The sequence below is a fragment of the Pan troglodytes genome, chromosome 7, assembly GCF_028858775.2.
Source record: "Pan troglodytes isolate AG18354 chromosome 7, NHGRI_mPanTro3-v2.0_pri, whole genome shotgun sequence".
NCBI lineage: Eukaryota > Metazoa > Chordata > Mammalia > Primates > Hominidae > Pan > Pan troglodytes.
In genome coordinates this window covers 118,156,077-118,170,186 of record NC_072405.2, presented here as the reverse complement: position 1 = coordinate 118,170,186, position 14,110 = coordinate 118,156,077, and the positions used below count along the sequence as shown (strand labels likewise).

The following is a 14,110-nucleotide window of genomic DNA, read 5'->3' as shown; positions in this document are numbered from 1 at the left end:
GATATGATTTGGAGGATACGGGGAGAATAAAGACACACTTTATATTAATACTTCTTTTTACTAGGAAAGAAATAGCACTAATTTGAGGAGAGCTAGTTTACACAAAGTAACTCTTGTCTGTTGTTGGTATCAATTTTTAGTGCAAGATTAATAAGAATTTACTAAGCAGTTTAAACCTTAAATTTTACATCTTGTAATTAGCTTAATTTCCTATCATATGTTTTTATGGCAGTAATCTACACTTCTTTCACTAGCAAAATATATTATTTTTCCAGCCCGGGTAGAAAAACACTGGATTTTATGTATTCCCTGAAACAAATTAGCACAGTTTGGTTAAAACAGCTGCCTAAATGATGAGAAGCAAATTGGATTATAAAATCCTACTTGATAGTTTAGCAAGTCAGTTAAGTAAGGATTCGAACCATATTATATGGTCATGGGATGAAAAATGACACACAGTGGTTAAGCCAAGTGTCTGGTAATCGGGCAAACCTCAATGCCTGGCTCCGCTGTTGATCTGGCGGTGGTATGTGTGTGCCTTTCTGACAATAATCCAGTTTCTCCAAGTGTGAGATCATAGTTGTATATTTAATAAGGCTTTATGGAGTGTCCATCATGAGTTAGATGATTTATTTAGGGATGAAACAACATACTTTGAAATCATTGCAAAACCATGACTATATAATTTTATTGCACTGGTGTGTTATTCAACTTTGTGGTTCAGAATGTATCTGCATATCATGAAAAATCCTAGTGGCAATATGGTGTAACAAAGGTCAGATGAATGAGTAAACCTACAACATTCATCAGTTATTCAGCAGTTGAGAAAGCCTTGCAGCTTCAGAACTGGAGGTAGTGAACATTAGAGTGACAGAGATCTGATTAATAGAGCCTGTGAAATTTAATTTATCTTTATCTTCAACCTTATTGCAAACCTAGTTCCCTATATTCCATTTCTACTTTATTGCTAACCCTTTCAGCTCTTACATAACCAAGGAAATACAACACATTGTTAAAGAGTGAAATCTTTGGGGTTCATAAGCTTCTTTACTTAGTACCTTTGTGACCTTTGCAATTAAGTGACTTCACCAATCCTTTACAAACCCAAAAGTTTCCTCATTTGTAAAATAATACCTACCTCAAAACTTGTAATGAATACCAAGTAAGTCAATACATGTGAAATGCTTGATGTTGTACATGGGCACATATTAATGGTAATTAGCAATGATGTTGATAATGTCAGTCCACTAAGGAATATAGATAAAATGATCTTAATGGTACTGATCTAGAGAAGTGGTTCTTAAACCAAGGAGAACATCAGAATCACCTGAAAATCTTAAACTAAGTAGGCAAATAGATGCATAGATTTTTTTCTATGAATACTAGAACTGAATTGGGGTGAGGTAATCCAGTCTGGCAGACATTGTGCCTTATACTGTTACTTCTTTAAAAATTAGAGTTAATAAATACAGACGGAATTGCTTTGCATTTTTCTTCATGGTAGAAAACCTATTTGGATAGGTGGAAGAAATAGAAGAAAAGCAGTTACTGAAAAACTAAAATCTCTAACTGTTGTAAGTTTCCTATAATATATACTAGATAGTTCTAAGGTGAGAGACAGACACTGACACTGTGTTTTAAAGTATCCTTCAGCAATTTTGAAGTCTTAATTGAATGTTTTCTTCCTCAGCAGAAACTGAACCCATTTATCTGTATAAGCTCTCCAAGCTTGTAGTTATTGAAAAAGTTCTCTGTCCTCCCTCTCTCTCTATTCTTAGCCAAGAGCAGTGTGCATATTATTTGCTTGCTTGGGTGCTGTTATGCGAGTTCGTGTATTTAAAGCTTGTGAGAGAGCCAAGCCACAGGATCTGGCTGGCTTTCAGCTGCTAAACAGGGGGCATGTAACTTGCCATTGGTCCCCAACTGCGAGAATTGTGGATGTAATTTCTTTTTGGTAAACATCCATCCTGAAGTGAATTTATCTCCTCTACACATTTGTTTTCCTTTGGGTGTTTTCCTTTTGTTGCATGATCCTCACTTCGTTGGACATGAGTACTTCTGTAGTGTTACTTATCCTCTCAAAACAACGAAAAATTACTTTTGCAAAGCTGTTTAAGTCAGAGGATGTAAAATGGATCCCATCCAAAGCAGCCATTACCATCCATCAGAGGTAGGAAGAGAGACTTCTACTACCAGTCAGACAACTCACAGGCCATGGTGTGACTGAGCTGTGGCAGCAGCCGTGGCATTGGCCTTGCAACAGTGTCAGGGCATGCGGTCCAGCCTTTCTTGTGATTTGGCTCTGAGTTAGATTGATTTATATGGTTGGTTTAAGGAAGGCTAAGAAAATCTATTCTTGATCTTCTGGTCTCATTGACATTCTCTGTCACTGTCATTGTTATTATCACCACCAACTACCATCACCACCACCACTAACATGTACTGATGCTCACAATACGCCATGAACCAGACTAAACTTTTACTTAATTTCCTTATTTAATCATAACGCCAACTTTATCTCATAGGAACTACTATTTCTCACACTTTACAGATGAGAAACTGAAGCCCTAGAGAAGATACCCGCTATGAAGCTTTGGATAAGTTACAGTGGCAGAGCTGAGGCTGAAACCAAGGCTCAGTCTCCAAAGAGCATGTTCTAAACTTGTCTGTTATATTGCTCTCCTGAATTAAGATGATTGTTGGAAAGCATCCACTTTAGGAACTCACCACTTTTAAACATTCCATACATCAAAATTTGGAATGGCATTTCTCCTAGTTCTGTTACTTTTATGTAATCTAAGTGCCTTTACTAAAGGGAATCAAAAGGTTAGGCTTAGAAGCACAGTGTTGGAGAAGTCTTTACAGTGTAATCTGGAATACTTTGGCAAGATTAAATTTTTAGTCTTTTGTTTAAAATAAAAATGACATTTCAAAAGAAGAACAGGCAGTATGTGTTTATATAAAAAGCTAATTATTCAAACTTTGTCAGCTAAGCAGTGCATCTGTTAACTATATATTTTTTAAAAGGGTAAAGGATGATCTAATAAGGCTTAAGGAATGTAGAGATTATATGGAACCTGGTGGCTATTTTTCTCTCTCAGAAACTACTGAAGTAACCACAGAAGGGGGTTCAGAGTTCAAATAATCAAGAGATCCTTAGCACTTGAGGTTATTAAGAATACTTAAGTATTCTCATGGGTCTCTAAAATACTTTTTCCAGGATAAATGCAGGTATACATATTTTAAAGCATATATATAGAGCAGATGAGCCCTCTAGGTCTTTACCTGCACAGTGATTTTTTTGGTCTATATTTAATATTTCTGATTAGTTAGGAATTTTAGAATTTGCTAGTTACCATTGGTGTAAACAAAACAGAATTGGACATGTGAGTTGCTCTCCATTATATAAACCTTAGTTGCACATCTGTAATACAGAGTATTTGAACATAGGATTAATGATCACTGCCCTCTGATGAACATCGATACAAAAATCCTCAATAAAATACTGGCAAACCGAATCCAGCAGCACATCAAAAAGCTTATCCACCATGATCAAGTGGGCTTCATCCCTGGGATGCAAGGCTGGTTCAACATATGCAAACCAATAAATGTAATCCAGCATATAAACGGAACCAAAGACAAAAACCACATGATTATCTCAATAGATGCAGAAAAGGCCTTTGACAAAATTCAGTAGCCCTTCATGCTAAAAACTCTCAATAAATTAGGTATTGATAGGACGTATCTCAAAATAATAAGAGCTATTTATGACAAACCCACAGCCAATATCATACTGAATGGGCAAAAACTGGAAGCATTCCCTTTGAAAACTGGCACAAGACAGGGATGCCCTCTCTCACCACTCCTATCCAACATAGTGTTGGAAGTTCTGGCCAGGGCAATCAGGCAGGAGAAAGAAATAAAGGGTATTCAATTAGGAAAAGAGGAAGTCAAATTGTCCCTGTTTGCAGATGACATGATTGTATATCTAGAAAACCCCATCTTCTCAGCCCAAAATCTCCTGAAGCTGATAAGCAACTTCAGCAAAGTCTCAGGATACAAAATCAATGTACAAAAACCACAAGCATTCTTATACACCAATAACAGACAAACACAGAGCAAAATCATGAGTGAAATCCCATTCACTATTGCTTCAAAGAGAATAAAATACCTAGGAATCCAATTTACAAGGGATGTGAAGGACCTCTTCAAGGAGAACTATAAACCACTGCTCAATGAAATAAAAGAGGACACAAACAAATGGAAGAACATTCCATGCTCATGGATAGGAAGAATCAATATCGTGAAAATGGCCATACTGCCCAAGGTAATTTATAGATTCAATGCCATCCCCATCAAGCTACCAATGACTTTCTTCACAGAATTGGAAAAAACTACTTTAAAGTTCATATGGAACCAAAAAAGAGCCCGCATTGCTAAGTCAATCCTAAGCCAAAAGAACAAAGCTGGAGGCATCATGCTACCTGACTTCAAACTATACTACAAGGCTACAGTAACCAAAACAGCATGGTACTGGTACCAAAATAGAGATATTGACCAATGGAACAGAACAGAGCCCTCAGAAATAATACCACGTATCTACAACTATCTGATCTTTGACACACCTGAGAAAAACAAGCAATGGGGAAAGGATTCCCTATTTAATAAATGGTGATGGGAAAACTGGCTAGCCATATATAGAAAGCTGAAACTGGATCCCTTCTTACACCTTACATAAAAGTTAAGATGGATTAAAGACTTAAATGTTGGACCTAAAACCATAAAAACCCTAGAAGAAAACCTAGGCAATACTATTCTGGACATAGGCATGGGCAAGGACTTCATGTCTAAAACACCAAAAGCAATGGCAACAAAAGCCAAAATTGACAAATGGGATCTAATTAAACTAAAGAGCTTCTGCACAGCAAAAGAAACTACCATCAGAGTGAACAGGCAACCTACAGAATAGGAGAAAATTTTTGCAATCTACTCATATGACAAAGGGCTAATATCCAGAATCTACAAAGAACTCAAACAAATTTACAAGAAAAAAACAACCCCATCAAAAAGTGGGTGAATGATATGAACAGACACTTCTCAAAAGAAGACATTTATGCAGCCAAAAAACACATGAAAAAATGCTCACCATCACTGGCCATCAGAGAAATGCAAATCAAAACCACAATGAGATACCATCTCACACCAGTTAGAATGGCAATCATTAAAAAGTCAGGAAACAACAGGTGCTGGAGAGGATGTGGAGAAATAGGAACACTTTTACATTGTTGGTGGGACTGTAAACTAGTTCAACCATTGTGGAAGACAGTGTGGTGATTCCTCAAGGATCTAGAACTAGAAATACCATTTGACCCAGCCATCCCATTACTGGGTATATACCCAAAGGAATATAAATCATGCTGCTATAAAGACACATGCACACATATGTTTATTGTGGCACTACTCACAATAGCAAGGACTTGGAACCAACCCAGATGTCCAACAATGATAGACTGGATTAAGAAAATGTGGCACATATGCACCATGGAATACTATGCAGCCATAAAAAAGGATGAGTTCATGTCCTTTGCAGGGACATGGATGAAGCTGGAAACCATCATTCTCAGCAAACTATTGCAAGGACAAAAAACCAAACACCACATGTTCTCACTCATAGGTGGGAATTGAACAATGAGAAAACATGGACACAGGAAGGGGAACATCACACACCGGGGCCTGATGTGGGGTGGGAGGAGGGGGGAGGGATAGCATTAGGAGAAATACCTAACGTAAATGATGAGTTAATGGGTGCAGCACACCAATATGGCCCATATATACATATGTAACAAACCTGCACATTGTGCACATGTACCCTAGAACTTAAAGTATAATAAAATATATATATAAATATATATATAAAAGAAAAAAACACAAATCCTTTGTCAGTTCTGTGTGTTTCAAATAACTTCTCACAGTTTATTTTATACCTCTTTTAAAGTTGTTTCTTATTCCAATAGTTTTTGGGGTACACGTGGTTTTTGGTTACATGGATGGGTTCTCGAGTGGTGATTTCTGAGATTTTAGTGCGCCTGTCACCTGAGCGGTGTACACTGTTCCCAATATGTAGTCTTTTACCCCTGACACCCCCTTTCAACCTTAACCCCCTGCCAAGCCTCTAAATCCATCATATCACTCTGAATTCATTCAAAAATGCATTCATAAAAGATAACTTTATAACTCAAGAATAAAAAAATCATATGTTATCACTTATAAATGGGAGATAGGTATGAGGTTTATCTGAGTGCAGGATAGTGATCTTATTATAATTGTATATACTGATATTTTATGGAGATTTGAAGAATACTTCCCTACCTCTGTATTCTCCTGTATTTTGTGCTAAAAGCTTTCATTTTTTTGGCATGCATATTTAAACCATAAATCTACTTGAGAACTTATTTTGTGTGTGTGTGTGTGTGTGCATGTTAGGTGAGAGCTGGGAATACAATTTATTTGCTTTCCTTTTTGGAAAACCAGACATCCTAGCATGACTGATTTAAGATCCTATTCTTTTTCCACTGCTCTGGCATATGAGGTTTCTATATATGTATGGGTATGGTCTCTTTTCTGTTCAGTTTGTCTGTTCATCAATCCCTTCATCAGTACCCTACTGCTCTTAATTAGTATACATTAATAATAATAAATTTAAAATTTGGTAGAACAAGGTTCCTCACCTCACCTTGTTTTAATTCAGAGGAGTCTTGGCCATTTTGGCTCCTTGATCTTTTATAAAAATGTTAAAACCAACAGAGGTACACAAAAGCCTTGAGGAATTTTTATTGGAATTGCATCCATTTTCCAGACAATACACGGACTTTCAAAGAGTTTAATACTGATCCCCTCCTCTCTCTTTTCAAAGAATATGTTAATATTGTGCAGTACTAAGTTCCACCTTATGTTTAACCTCAAAATTAGACATTTTTTATTGTTTGATATATGCAATGCTTGTTTCGATTTATCCATATGTTCATGTCTCCCTCCCCCTCAGCATTCCTTTTTGTGTCTCAATTTATTTCTGTGGCCGATTTCCTACTTTCTGAAGCACATCTTCAGATGTTCCTTTTAGTGAGGGTTTGTTTGTAGTAACCTCAGTTTTTGTATGTCTTAAAGTATCTTGGTTACATTCACTCTTTTTTGTCTTTTTTTTTTTAATTGTATGTTCAGGGGTACACGTGCAACTTTGTTATATGGGTAAACTTGTGTCAAGGGGGTTGTTTGTACAGATTATTTAATCACCCAGGCACTTAGCCTAGTACCCATTAGTTATTTTTCCTGACTCTCTCCCTCGTTCTACTCTCAACCCCCGATAGGCCCCAGAGTTTGCTGTTCCCCTCTATGTGTCCATGTGTGTTCATCATTTAGCTCCCACTTATAATTGAGAACATGGGGTATTTAGTTTTCTGTTCCTGCTGAGATTGGTAAGGATAATGGCCTCCAGCATCAACCATGTTCTTGCAAAGGACATGCTCTTGTTCTTGCAAAGGACACGCTCTTGTTCTTTTTTATGGCTGCATAGTATTCCGTGGTATATATGTACTACATTTTCTTTATCCAGTCTATCATTGATGGGCATTTTGGGTGATTCCATGTCTTGGCTGTTGTGAATAGTGCTGCAACAAACATATGAGTGCATGTGTCTTTATGATGAAACAACTTATATTCTTTGGGTGTATATTCCCAGTAATGGGATTGCTGGGTTGAATGGTAATTTTGTTTTTAGCTCTTTGAGGAATCGTTACACTGCTTTCCACAATGATTGAATTAATTTATACTCCCACCAACAGTGTATAAATGTTTCCTTTTCTCCACAACCTCACCAGCGTCTGATATTTTTTGACCTTTTAGTAAAAGCCATTCTGACTGGTGTAAGATGGTATCTCATTGTGGTTTTGATTTGCATTTGTTTAATCAGTGATGTTGAGCTTTTTCTCATGTTTCTTGGCCACATGTGTGTCATCTTTTGAAAAGCATCTGTTCATGTCCTTTGCCCACTTTTTAATGGGGTTGTTTTTTTCCTTACAAATTTAATTTCCTTATAGATGCTGGATATTAGACCTTTGTCAGATGCATGCTTGCAAATATTTTCTGCCATTCTGGAGGTTGTCTATTTTACTCTATTGATGGTTTCTTTTGCTGTGCAGAAGCTCGTAAGTTTCATTAGATCCCATTTGTCAATTTTTACTTTTGTTGTAATTGCTTTTCCTGTCTTCATGAAATCTTTGCCTGTTCCTATGTCCAGAATGGTATTGCCCAGGTTGTCTTCCAGGGTTTTTGCAGTTTGTAGTTTTACATTTAAGACTTTAATTTATCTTGAGTTGATTTTTGTATATGCTGTAAGGAAGGAGTCCAGTTTCAATCTTCTGCATATGCTTAGCCAATTATCCTACTTATTGACTAGAGTTCTGTCTCCATTGCTTGTTTTTGTCAGCTTCATAAAAAATCAGATGGTTGTAGATGTACAGTATTATTTTGGGGCTCTCTGTTCCATTTTTCCATGTATGTTTTTGTACCAGTACCATGTTGTTTGCAGCCCCGTAGTATATAGTATGTAGTTTGAAGTCAGGTAGTGTGATGCCTCCAGCTTTGTTCTTTTTGCTTAGGATTGCCTTGTCTACTTGGGCTCAGTTTTTGGTTTCATATGAATTTTAAAATAGTTTTTTCTAGTTCTATGAAAAATGTCATTGGTAGTTTGATAGGAATAGCATTGAATCTATAAACTGATTTGGACAGTATGGCCATTTTAGTGATATTGATTATTCCTATCCATTCTACCGATGAACATGGAATATTTTTCTATTTGTTTCTGTCATCTCTGACTTCTCTGAGCAGTGTTTTGTAGATCTTTCACCTCCCTGGTTAGCTGTATTCCTAGATATTTTATTCTTCTTGTGGCTATTGTAAATGAGATTGTATTCCTGATTGGGCACTCAGCTTGACTGTTGGTGTATAGGAATGCTAGTGATTTTTGTACATTGATTTTGTATCCTGAGACTTTTTCTAAAGTTGTTTATCAGGTGAAGGAGCTTTAGGGCTGAGGGTATGGGGTTTTCTAGGTATAGAATCATGTCATCTGCAAATAGGGATAGTTTGACTTCCTCTGTTTTTATTTGGATGCCCTGTACTTCTTTTGTTTGCCTGATTGTTCTGGCCAGGACTTCCAATACTATGTTGAATAAAAGTGGTGAGAGAGGACATCCTTGTCTCGTGCCAGTTTTCAGGGGGAATGCTTCCAGCTTTTGCCCATTCAGTATGACATTGGCTGTGGATTTGTCATAGATGGCTCTTATTATATTCAGGTAGGTTCCTTCAATGCCTACTTTATTGAGTTTTTATTGTGAAGGAATGAATTTTATTAAAAGCCTTTTCTGTATCTATTGAGGTAATCATGTGTTTTTTTGTATTTAGTTCCATTTATGTGATGAATCACTGGTATTGATTTGCATATGTTGAACCAACCTTGCATCCCAATGATAAAAGCTACTTGATCATGGTGGATAAGCTGTTTGATATGCTTTGGATTCAGTTTGCCAGTATTTTGTTGAGGATTTTTGCATCAATGTTCCTCAAGGATATTGGCTGGAAGTTTTCTCTTTTTTCTTGTCAGGTTTTGTTATCAGGATGGTGCTGGCCCCATAGAATTAGTTGGAGAGGAGTCAGTCCCTCCTCTTCAATTTTTTTGGAATAGTTTTAGTGGGAATGCTACCATCACTCCTAAAGGATAGTTTTCCTGTTATACAAATCTAAGTTGATAGTTACTTTCAGTACTTAGATTTTGTGGCCTCTGCTGTTGAAAATTCAGTAATCCATGTAAGAATAACTTTTATAGGTGATGTGACACAAATCTAGACAGTACAGAAACTTAAAAACTCACCACTGCCTCTTATCTCACAATGGAAGAGTAAATTTTTTCTTCTCTTCTTTTTTTCTAAAGGGGAGTGTGTGTGTGTGTGTGTGTGTGTGTGTGTATAAAATCTGCTAATCAAAACAATTTTCTATAGTCTTAGAAATTTTTCAAAACTTATTTTCTATCAGAAGTGTGTTTTCTAGTCATTAAAAAGTCACTACAGACAACATTAATAGCTGTATAATCTATTTTAGGGTATAATGTACCCACCAAAAAATTCCTTCAGTGTTTAACCTCTAGGTTGAGTCCATGTCTAATTATATACATCAATCTGCAGTGACTATCTGTGCTAACATCCTTTTCTGCCTTTCAAATATTTTTCTCATGTTAGTCCTCTAATTGCATTAAAAGAATCAAAAAGTACACACTTTTTGAAGAAGTTTAAAACAGCTGTCTATTGCATTCCAGACAGGTTGTACCATTTTACACTTAAACCAGATGTATACGTGAACACTTCATTATTTTTAATCTACTTTACGTTTTAACTTCTTGCACTTAATTTTGAATGTATACATATACAGGTATGTACCAGCTGTAATTGATAATATAGAAAATTCCCATAGTGGCATTTGGGGAAGGAACTCTTTACCTGAATAACATTATGCATTCATATAATCCTTAATGGGAACGTATCTAATTTCTACTTCTAAAATAAAGTCTTTCTGGCACTGGGAAACACTCATGATTTTAGTGGAAGAACCACAGTATTTCAATCAATCAGTGTACTCAAATTGTGAAATGCACCATTTATGCAGTTATATGGAATAAATATGGAAGGGGATTTATGCTTGAATCCTACTTTTCTTTTTACTTTAATGACTTAAAGTGGCATATGATCCAAATATTGTCACATTTAATGTTTCCATTGCAGACTTCCCTAGAGGATCATGTTTTTAGAAGCTCCTTATGATTTAGTTTTTTTGGAGTTGGCATTATAGAAACCTTTTGGATAGGATCAATGACAAAGCGATCTTAATACCAATTTATAAGCTCTAACAAGTAGCTTCAAAAATCATATCCTGTCATGAATAAAATGTTTACCTGCCATATTTGTGATCTCAGTGAATTATTATTAAATGAGAAGGTTTTTATAAAATGATCCCCTAAGCCAATGTGTATTTAGGTGGTAGCCATAGTAATTAAAGTCTCATCCTTAAGAAAGAGAGAGAATCAACTCTTCACATCTGGCAGGCATCATTCTTCCCTCCTTCTTCCCTCCTTCTCTCTCTTCCTCCTAATACATAACCTGCCTCATCCAGATTTTTGGTCATTTCCATATCTTGTTCATATATACAGGAACTTGGAGGGAGATAAGTCTTGTCCTGTCCCTAGCTAATAGACTTTATTTCACCTTATTTTGTGGCATAAAAAACTGGACTCTTGAAGCTTTGCTGTTCAGTGAAAAATGTTCTTCATCAGAGCCAGAAAAGTAGCAGTGATTCGTTTTGACTCATAAACTTTTACTATAGCAATTTTGCAACTCTTATTATAATTTTTATTTCTTTAATTTTTGTAACTTTTTCTTTTCAGAGGAGTAGAGTTTTATTATTACTCAAACCAGTCTCCCCGAGCATTCAGGGATCAGAGTTTTTAAGGACAACTTGGTGGGTGGAGGGAAGCCAGTGAGCCAGGAGTGCTGATTGGTCAGGTCAGAGATGAAATAATAGGGAGCTGAAGCTGTCATCTTGTGCTGAGTCAGTTCCTGGGTGGGGGCCACAAGGTCAGATGAGCCAGTTTATCAATCTGGCTGGTGCCAGCTAATCCGTCAAGTGCAGGGTCTGCAAAATATCTCAAGCATTGATCTTAGGAGCAGGTTACAGAGGGTCAGAATCTTGTAGCTTCCAGCTGCATGACTCCTAAATCATAATTTCTAATCTTGTGGCTAATTTCTTGGTCTTACAAAGGCAGTCTAGTCCCCAGTCAAGAGGGAGGTTTGTTTTGTGAAAGGGCTATTATCGTCTTTGTTTTAAACTATAAAGTAAGTTCATCCCAAAGTTAGTTCAGCCTAGGCCCAGGAATAAACAAAGACAGCTTGGAGGTTAGAAGCAAGTCAGAGTTGGTTAAGTCAAATCTCTTTCACTATCTCAGTTATAATTTTGCAATGGTAGTTTCAATCCCTCCTTTTGGGTTTTATAACACCTTAAATCTTAATATGTTGGCTAAAGAAGGTAGAAAAAGGGTGACAACTGCTCTAACTTCTTCGTGCTGATCAGGGGAATAGTGGGGGTAGGTGTTGACCCCAAGGTAAGAGGAGTGAAACTGCTTTGCAACTGTCTGAGCATACCCATGCAGGCCTGGCTGGGGTTCCAAGGCTTACATGGCAAAGGTGTTAGTATTGTTATCTATAGTTTTAATACCGACTAGGGTAAGAAGTGCAACTCCCAGTTTTAAAAGTAAATATTTGAAAGCATTAGTTTTGGGACTTGTAGCCCACAAAGAATTTAGGATTTACTCCAAACTGCAGAAAAAATTCAAGAACAGCTAACAACAGATATACTATAGTTTTTCTTTTGAAGCATATTTTTTTCTCTCTCCAGTCCCCATTTTCTATTAAAAACAAATCATGATAGAACTGATTTGTTTAAAAAATAAACTATAGTCTTATTGTACTTGGCCTGATTATGTGCATAAAGTGCAGCGAGAATAATTATTTTTTCACATAGGCTTTTAAAATTGGCTTTGATGGGACTGTGTTCCATAAGGAATCTCAGATAAGACTTTTTAAAAGCTGAGGCCAGCCATGGGTTTGTATCCTTGAATACTTAGGAGCTGGGTAAATTCTTCTCCTCTGGAGGTCCTAAGATCACTTGGGGCTCCTGGGTCTGTTAGAAAGTGATATTCTTTAGTTACCACAGGTCAGGAACCTTGTACAGGGACTGTACAGACAAGATATGAGGCCAGATTTCTCAAGAGGGTCTTAGTGACTCTGAGTCAACTTTGATTCTTTAAAGAAGGCATATCATTCCAGTCAAAGCCTTGGTAAAATAACCAAAGAAAACAGATTTTTATTACACTTATGCAAACAACTACATTGCCATAAATTGAGAATACTCACAAATAGTTTCCAAATTCTGGAAGAATCAGGTAGAGAAAAATAAATATGCTCAAAATTTTGTTCATAGGAGTATATTTTACTCAATTGTTAAAAATGCTGTACATAGCTCAGAAGACATTTTCTTGGCCCTGGAAAACAAAAAGGATCAACAACGTTTTAAGCAAAAAAGTTTTTAAAAAAGATTACTTGTCTATTAGTTCAGTCCATTCAATTAACTCCTGTTATGCTTGATATTTATGAAGATTTCAGCTTTCCATGAGAGTCCCAAAAGTCTTTTTCTCTATTCTAACGTCACATTCTCTAAAGTTATTAGAAACGTGCATTCAATAGCACCCATAAAAAGTCCTATAGCTGATTCTAAACCACCTTTTGAAGAGGAACAAAACAAGACAACAATTGTCTGTGGAGGACAAAACAGCCATTATTAAAGCCACAATTGACTAGGAATTTTGGTTACTTCTGTGGCATACAACAATTTTACATAACAATTATAACTATTAATGACATACACTAAGTCATCAGAATTATGGGAGTTCCACATAATTTTGGAACATACACCAGTAACGTATTTATACAAATATAGTCCAAAGAAAGCCAAACACCATTTCATATTTGACAATGCTTCCTGTATGACTTTCATACCAAATAAGCCAAACACATGATTTGAGACTTCAGGGGACCTAATGTCTAAAGGATTAGTTAGGCCAGAAAATGACATACTTAATAATTTGATTTTGGAAAGTTTGTCAAATATCAAAGGTTTAAAACACTGGATATCACAAAATAGGATCACAGATTATTCATTTATCTGAAATAGTAACTCAATTTTATTTTATTTTTTTGACTGGAGTGCAATGGTGTGATCTTGGCTTACTGCAGCCTCCACCTCCTGGGTTCAAGTGATTCACCTGCCTCAGCCTCCCAGGTAGCTGGGATTACAGGCACCCACCACCATGCTCGGCTAATTTTTGTATTTTTAGTAGAGATGGGGTTTCACCATGTTGGCCAACCTGGTCTCGAACTCCTGACCTCAGCTGATCTGCCTGCCTTGGCCTCCCTAAGTGCTGGGATTACAGGCATGAGCCACCTGCCTGGCC

At 36.6% G+C, this 14,110-nt stretch overlaps 1 protein-coding gene and 1 long non-coding RNA gene across 4 annotated transcripts in view; one reads left to right on the top strand and one right to left on the bottom strand.

The window, feature by feature from the left end:
* Positions 1 to 14,110, top strand: part of RSPO2 (R-spondin 2) — a 191,536-nt gene that overhangs the window by 159,254 nt on the left and 18,172 nt on the right. The gene's annotated exons all lie outside the window — the stretch shown is intronic.
* The window catches only part of LOC129135754 (uncharacterized), a 276,296-nt gene continuing 275,185 nt past the window's right edge, over positions 13,000 to 14,110 (bottom strand). The window contains exon 3 of the long non-coding RNA XR_010159649.1: positions 13,000 to 13,141. This is a non-coding gene — a long non-coding RNA (uncharacterized LOC129135754). The remainder of the gene's footprint in view (positions 13,142 to 14,110) is intronic.